Source organism: Oryctolagus cuniculus, chromosome 10 (assembly GCF_051225735.1).
Source record: "Oryctolagus cuniculus isolate XC-2025 breed Fujian yellow rabbit chromosome 10, ASM5122573v1, whole genome shotgun sequence".
Taxonomy (NCBI): domain Eukaryota; kingdom Metazoa; phylum Chordata; class Mammalia; order Lagomorpha; family Leporidae; genus Oryctolagus; species Oryctolagus cuniculus.
This window is the reverse complement of record NC_142876.1, coordinates 42,033,489-42,040,210: the sequence shown is the minus strand read 5'-3', so window position 1 is coordinate 42,040,210 and position 6,722 is coordinate 42,033,489. Positions and strand designations below refer to the sequence as shown.

Sequence of the window (6,722 nt, the reverse complement as noted above, 5' to 3'; positions counted from 1 at the left end):
GAAGCCTCTCTCACCTGCAAGCATCCAGCTGTCCCAGGACCATTTGCTGCGAAGACTACTCTTCCCCCACTGAACTGTCCTGGCAGCCTTGTCAGAATCAGCTGACCATGAATGTGAAGGTTTATTTCTGGGCTTTCAATTCTATTCCATTGGTCTATATGTCTGTCCTATGCCAACACTACACTTTCTTGCTAGTGTAGCTATATAGAACGTTTGAAATGGACAAATAGGAATCTTCCTATTTTGTTCTTCTTTTTCAAGATTATTTTATCTCTCTCTCTCTTTTTTTTTTTTTTTGGACAGGCAGAGTGGACAGTGAGAGAGGTCTTCCTTTTGCCGTTGGTTCACCCTCCAATGACCGCCATGGCTGGCACGCTGCGGCCAGCGCACCGCGCTGATCCATAGGCAGGGTGCTTCTCCTGGTCTCCCATGCAGGTGCAGGGCCCAAGGCCTTGGGCCATCCTCCACTGCACTCCCTGGCCACAGCAGAGAGCTGGCCTGGAAGAGGGGCAACCGGGAAAGATCTGGCACCCCGACCGGGACTAGAACCCGGTGTGCCGGCACCGCTAGGTGGAGGATTAGCCTATTGAGCCGCGGCGCCGGCCCAATTTTGTCTCTTCTAAACTCCTTGCATTTCCATATGAAATTTGAGATTAGCTTTTCAGTTTCAACACAGAAAGGCACCTGGAATTTTATAGGGATTGTGTTGGATTGTAGCTCAGTTAACAACATTGTCTTCCAATTCATCAACATGGCTTGTGTTCATTTATTTAGGTCTTCTTTGAGCTCCTTAACAATGCTTTATAGTTTTCAGAGTTCAAGTCTTGCACTTCTTTAGTTAAATTTATTCTTTTATCCCATATTACTGTTGGGGTTCAGAAAACAGTCCCCCAAAGCATGGCACTTCGGGATCCTGAGAACTTTAAACCACAGGAGATTGGAAGGCCTCAGAAGCAGTGTCGGAACCAAGGTCACTGCCCTTCTGCCCTCCTGCCTCTCACCCCCTCCTGCCCTGAGCACAAGGAGGGGCTTCTCTGAAGTTCCGTTGTCTCTCTAAAGGAAGATCCTCAAAAAAGGAACCCAACTGCCCAACTGCTTGAGTGCCCTCCCCAGGAATGTTGTCCTGGGGAAGAGGAGCTGTCTCACAGGAGAAGAGACTGAAGGTTGACGCCACACTCAGACTCTCACACAGGCTAGCACCTGTCTCACTGAGGGCTCATTCATTTTTCCCAGAAATAACGGGTCTGCCTTACATCGTGTGCATCCCCTCCATTCTCCTGTAGGAAGAGGGTACGTACGCTTCTATACCTCACTAGGGTTTGGGGGAATCCACTTTTCTTTCACCTGATCTCCCCCCATGCACATAGTAAATTTGTAACTTTTTCTCCTGTTAATCTGTCTACTGTCAGTTTGTTTCATAGACTCAATTTCAGAAGCTTCAAAAGGCAGAGAAAAAGTTTTCCCTCCCCTACACTATTATAAATGGAATTGTTTTCTTAATTTTATTTTTGGATTCTTAATTGCAAGCATATAGAAGTACCATTGATTTTTGTACATTGATCTTGTGTTCTGCAACCTTAATGAACTTGTTTATTAGTTTCAATAATTTTTGAGTATAGAGGATTTTCTAGAATCAAGGTCATGTCATTTGAAAACAGAGGTAGTTGAAGGAAAGATCACATAAGACAGTGCATGTGCCAGGCACACAGCCAGCTCTCACTCACTGATGGTTTGCCTTATGTATTCCTGTTGGGCGCTACCTCCTCCTGCACCCCCAGAAGTGGGAAACCCCTCTCCACTGCAGAGTAACCTCTGGTTGCCCTGCTGTTTGACTCGGCTCCCAAGAGATGGGCCGCATGGATGCTGCCCTCCCTGAGCCAGTTACTGGGGGCCCTAAGTGGCTTCTGAGCCTCATCATTGACCCCTGGCTCCAGCATCTTCTCCAAAGCAGAAAGCAATCAGAGGCCTGAAATGTGCCCGCCCACTTTCTCTGAAACAGGGAAAAGAGAAGGGAATGGAGGGTCCTCACATCCCGGGTTCCTTCCTCCCAAGGCGGGGTCTCCACTTGTGAGTCCTAGGGGGAGGAGGATCTAGGGCGAGGCAACAGGGAATATGAGGGAGCAGTCCCAAATTCTGGAAGACTCCGAATACACAAGCATAAAGAGCTACAGAAATGCTTATTGTATACCAACATCATTTCCATCTTTTCACATCCTTCTGTACCCATACTTATTACACACCTGTATAGCGATTTGTAACAACTCAGTGCCTTTTCCTTGCTTGCCCACATGGTCTGGGCCCTGTTCCCAGTTCTGAGATGGAGAAGGGGCCGAGCTGGGCTGGGTGGATTTGATCACTCTGCGGCAGAGTCTGCCTTGCACCGGGTGGCTCTTAAGTTGCTCTCTGGGTTCTGGGGCTTGGAAATGCAGTCTCCTCTTGTTCAGGGCATCGGCCCAATAGCATCCCCTGGCTGCCCCTGGAGTGGGCCAGGCTGTGGTGGGGACAGAGGCCCTGCTGCCTCCAAGAAGCAGATGGCCTCCCCCTGTACCTGGTTGATCCCACCACCCAGCTGTGCCCCAGCCAGCTGCTGCCCACCCAGGCTCAGGCCTATCTTCCCAGCCTCTCTGTGAGGGCAGCAATGCCTCCTCCAGGGCCACTGTGAAGGTGAGGGGGGCACCTGACACACAGCAGAGACTCAGCAAGTGTCAGTCACCTCCCTGCAGGTCACCCCCCCCCCCCGACGTCAGCTGTTGAGCATGGCTCCTTTGAGAGCTGTTTCATTTAATCCTGGGGCTTTCTGTGACAAACACGGCAGGCAATGCAGGGGTATTGGGAAGCCCCAGGCAGAAGGAGCCTCTCAGCCCAAACATGGATCCCAAGCCCGAGCTGGCTCCAAGCCCCACACCCTACGGGCTCTCCCCCGTGCCAGGTCCTCACACCAGCGATACTCCCCGAACACAGGACTTCTCGGAGACTTCTTCCCTTGGCTGAATGCACACTCACAGCGCGGAGCAGAGCCTGCTGAAAGAGGGCCTGGTAGCATTTTGGAGAAGCATTGCCCCCAGTCAGTTTTGCAGCCTATTTGCATTTAAATAGATTCTTGAACTCCTTTTCTGAACTTCACAATAACAGAGCCTTGAAAGTGCTGACTAACAGGCCCGCGTCTGCTTACTTTTCGCTTTCATCCTAATACTGCTGTATGGTCTTATCTTAGCCATTCCAGTTCAAATGACACAAAAGCACATTTAGGGTTTTTTGTCCTTTTGGTTCAAAGGCAGAACGGCTCCCGGGCCTGCAGACAGGGCAGGTGTGCCTCCCCCCAGGCTGGCCCAGCTGTTCTGGGCTGGTCTCAGAGGTAGGCTTCTTGGAGTGGGGTCAAGGCTTGGAGTGGAGTCAAGTGGGGAGCCCAGTGGCCTGGGGGAGAGCTCTGTGGGTTACGACCCCATGGACTGAGGCGGAACCTGTCCTTGAGGTCAGCTGGCGTGGCTCTGGGACTGGCTCAGTCATCTCTCCAGGGCTGGTCATTGTGTTGTCTTCCACGGTCATTACTGCAAAGTCAAGGATGCGGACCTGCAAGTAAACAAGCAATATTTCACGGGAAGGTCAAACATGCTCACACCTTGGTCATTCTTTCACTACTGGATGTCATGCTGTCACTGTGCCTCTGTGTGGAAGCATTAAGATAGTGGTGCTCTTTGGGCTTCTGCTGCTGCCCGGAAACCAGCCCAGCTGGGAGCTTTGCAAACCAGTTCCCTCTCTGTTTCCCCAAACAGCCAATTGTACTAGCCATCAGGACACCGTGAGTAGCAAGTGGCTCAACTTCAGGTGCTCCTTTCCTGTAGCAGCCCAGCAAGGCTTCCTTTGCCCTACGTCTGTTGGGCCTCCACTTGCCCGGCCTCTCCCAGCCCCACGGGTGAGATATCAGTCAGCTCTGGGCAGGACAGCACAGTGTGACCTCTGCTTCTTTGACGGGTCTGCTATCTTCATTTGTTTTCTGTTACTATCACAATATAAGTACGGCCAGGTGATCCATAAAGAAAAGGGGTGTGGGGCTGGCGTTTGGCACAGCAGGTTGGGCTGCTGCTTGCGAGGCTGGCATCCCAGAGCAGAGCGCCAGCTGGAGTCCTGGCTTCGCTGCTTCTGATCCAACTTCCTGCTATCATGCCTGGGAAAGTGGCAGACAATGGCCCAGTACTTGGGCCCCAGGTGGGAGGTCTGGACAGAGTTCCTGCTTCCTGCCTGTGACCTGTCCCATCCCTGGCTGTTTGTAACCCCTGGGGAAGTGTATTTCCCCTTCTCTCTGTCACGCGGCCTTGCAAATGGATAAATAAACCTTTAAAAAGAAAAAAAAAAGGGAAAAGCAATTCCTTCAGCCTATAGTTGTGGAGACCCAAGGGCATAGCGCCAGCCTCTCTGCTTCTTGTGAGGGCCTCATGGCTGATGGCACCAGGGTAGGCACAGATGCTTCATGGCAGAGGCACGTGTGGGAGAGCAAAGCGCCAGGGGTAACCTTGATCTGCAACAACCTGCTCTCCCAGTACGTAACCCAGGCTCTGGAGGTCCAGCTCACTCCTCAGAACATAATTCAGCTTCTTTAGAAAGACATTAGTAACACGTTCAGGAGGGCTGAGTCCCTGAACCTGCCACCTTTCAATGCCATCTCATTGTCCATAAAACTTTTTTTCAAGTTTCATTTATTTATTTTCATTTTATTTGAAAGGCAGACAGACAAAGAGCGAGATCTCCATCAACTGGTTCAGTTCAAAAATGCCCACAATAGGCAGGGTTGGGCCAGGATGAAGCCAAGAGGCAGGAACTCTGGGTAGCAGGTGCCCAAGGACTTGAGCCATCACCTGCTGCCTCCCAGGGTATGCATTAGCAGGAAGCTGGAATTGGAAGTGGATCGAGGACTTGAACCAGGCACTCCGACATGGGATACAGCCATCCCAAGCAGCATATTCACCACGTGCCAAATGTCTGCCCCCCACCAACATGAGGTTTTTTTTGGTTTTTTTTTTTTTTTTTTTTTTTTTTTTTGACAGGCAGAGTGGACAGTGAGAGAGAGAGACACAGAGAAAGGTCTTCCTTTGCTGTTGGTTCACCCTCCAATGGCTGCCGCGGCCAGCGCGCTGCGGCCGGCGCACCGCGCTGATCCGATGGCAGGAGCCAGGTGCTTTTCCTGGTCTCCCATGGGGTGCAGGGCCCAAGTACTTGGGCCATCCTCCACTGCACTCCCTGGCCACAGCAGAGAGCTGGCCTGGAAGAGGGGCAACTGGGACAGAATCCGGTGTCCCGACCAGGACTAGAACCTGGTGTGCCGGCGCCACTAGGCGGAGGATTAGCCTAGTGAGCCACGGCGCCGGCCCAACATGACTTTTGACTGGAACAAAGCATACCCAAACCACAGCATCTACAAATTGAACTGGTGTCGAGGTAAAGACCAAGAAAAACAATTCTGATTACCTCTGAGTGCACAGGAGTCCCAGAAACAAAAAATGAGACTCAGAAAAAGGTCAAACGATTTTGTAGCATCCCAAGCTTCAGAGAGGAAGAGACGGGTTTGGGCTTCCGGCCAGTGATGCAGGCAATTGCAGGAGAGCAAGGGGAAGAAAGAGGAGGTGCATAGGTGTTGCTCTGCGTGCAGCTGAAAGTCTCCCAGGTGGTGCAAGCTGTCTGGAGCAGCTCTCGTCCCCAGATGGACTCCTCTACCAATGGAAATGTCCTTCACAGAAGGCGACATCGTACTCTATTTTAAGCAGTAGAGAGGGAGGTAAGACTCTTTTTCTGCATTAACTGGTTCTCAGTTCCTTTTAGCTTCAAGTAATGAATATGCCAAGGCGGCATATTTGGGTGTAGTGTGTTCGGAACACTTTCATGGCATCTGGTGGGTTCCTCCCAGAACAGCCACACTCAGCACTGCACACGAAGCTTGCTCAGCACACATGGCCACGAAGCACTCCATCCACGCCACCCAATGCAGCCAGTGCATGCAGCCAGTGAGAAAGCCCTGCCAAGAGTGGCTGCTGCATTGCGTGCACAGCCTCTCCCTCCCTGGCGCTGAGAAAACTCCCCGGAGGGGCCGGCAGGCCATGCTCTACTGCAGGCCTCTACTCACCTCTCCTGCGAGGATCCTGGGCATCAGGCTCAGTAGGTCCTTTCATCCCCAGGACATCTCCAGGCCCCTGCCTGGCCCTGGATGGTGGCAGCAACCTCCATCCCTCTCCCAACCTACTGCTTCTTCACCTCCTGGGTATCCATGATGTGTCTCCTCTTCTCTAGGATGCACTCTGGCTCCCTGCTGCCCACCACAACCACAGCTGGCTGATCTTCAGGTCTCAGCGATCCTCCCTACCCTACAGTACAATCACTTTTTAGAATAAGGGTAGCTGGCGCCGCGGCTCACTAGGCTAATCCCGCGCTTTGCGGCGCCAGCACACCGGGTTCTAGTCCCGGTCTGGGCGCCAGATTCTGTCCCGGTTGTCCCTCTTCCAGGCCAGCTCTCTGCTGTGGCCCGGGAGTGCAGTGGAGGATGGCCCAAGTGCTCGGGCCCTGCACTCCAAGGGAGACCAGGAGAAGCACCTGGCTCCTGCCTTGGGATCAGCGCGGTGTGCTGGCCGCAGCGCGCCGGCCGCGGTGGCCATTGGAGGGTGAACCAGTGTCAAAGGAAGACCTTTCTCTCTCTCTCTCACACTGTCCACTCTGCCTGTAAAAAAAAAAAAAAA

The 6,722-nt window shown here is 52.4% G+C and overlaps 1 long non-coding RNA gene across 1 annotated transcript; it reads right to left on the bottom strand.

Annotated features, from left to right (window-relative positions):
* Window positions 1-331: 331 nt before the first annotated feature.
* Window positions 332-6,457, bottom strand: LOC149123743 (uncharacterized). The gene is made up of 3 exons (XR_016214564.1): window positions 6,116-6,457; window positions 5,464-5,746; window positions 332-3,570 (listed from the first exon to the last, which is right to left on the bottom strand). It is a non-coding gene; the product is annotated as an uncharacterized LOC149123743 (long non-coding RNA).
* Window positions 6,458-6,722: the final 265 nt, after the last annotated feature.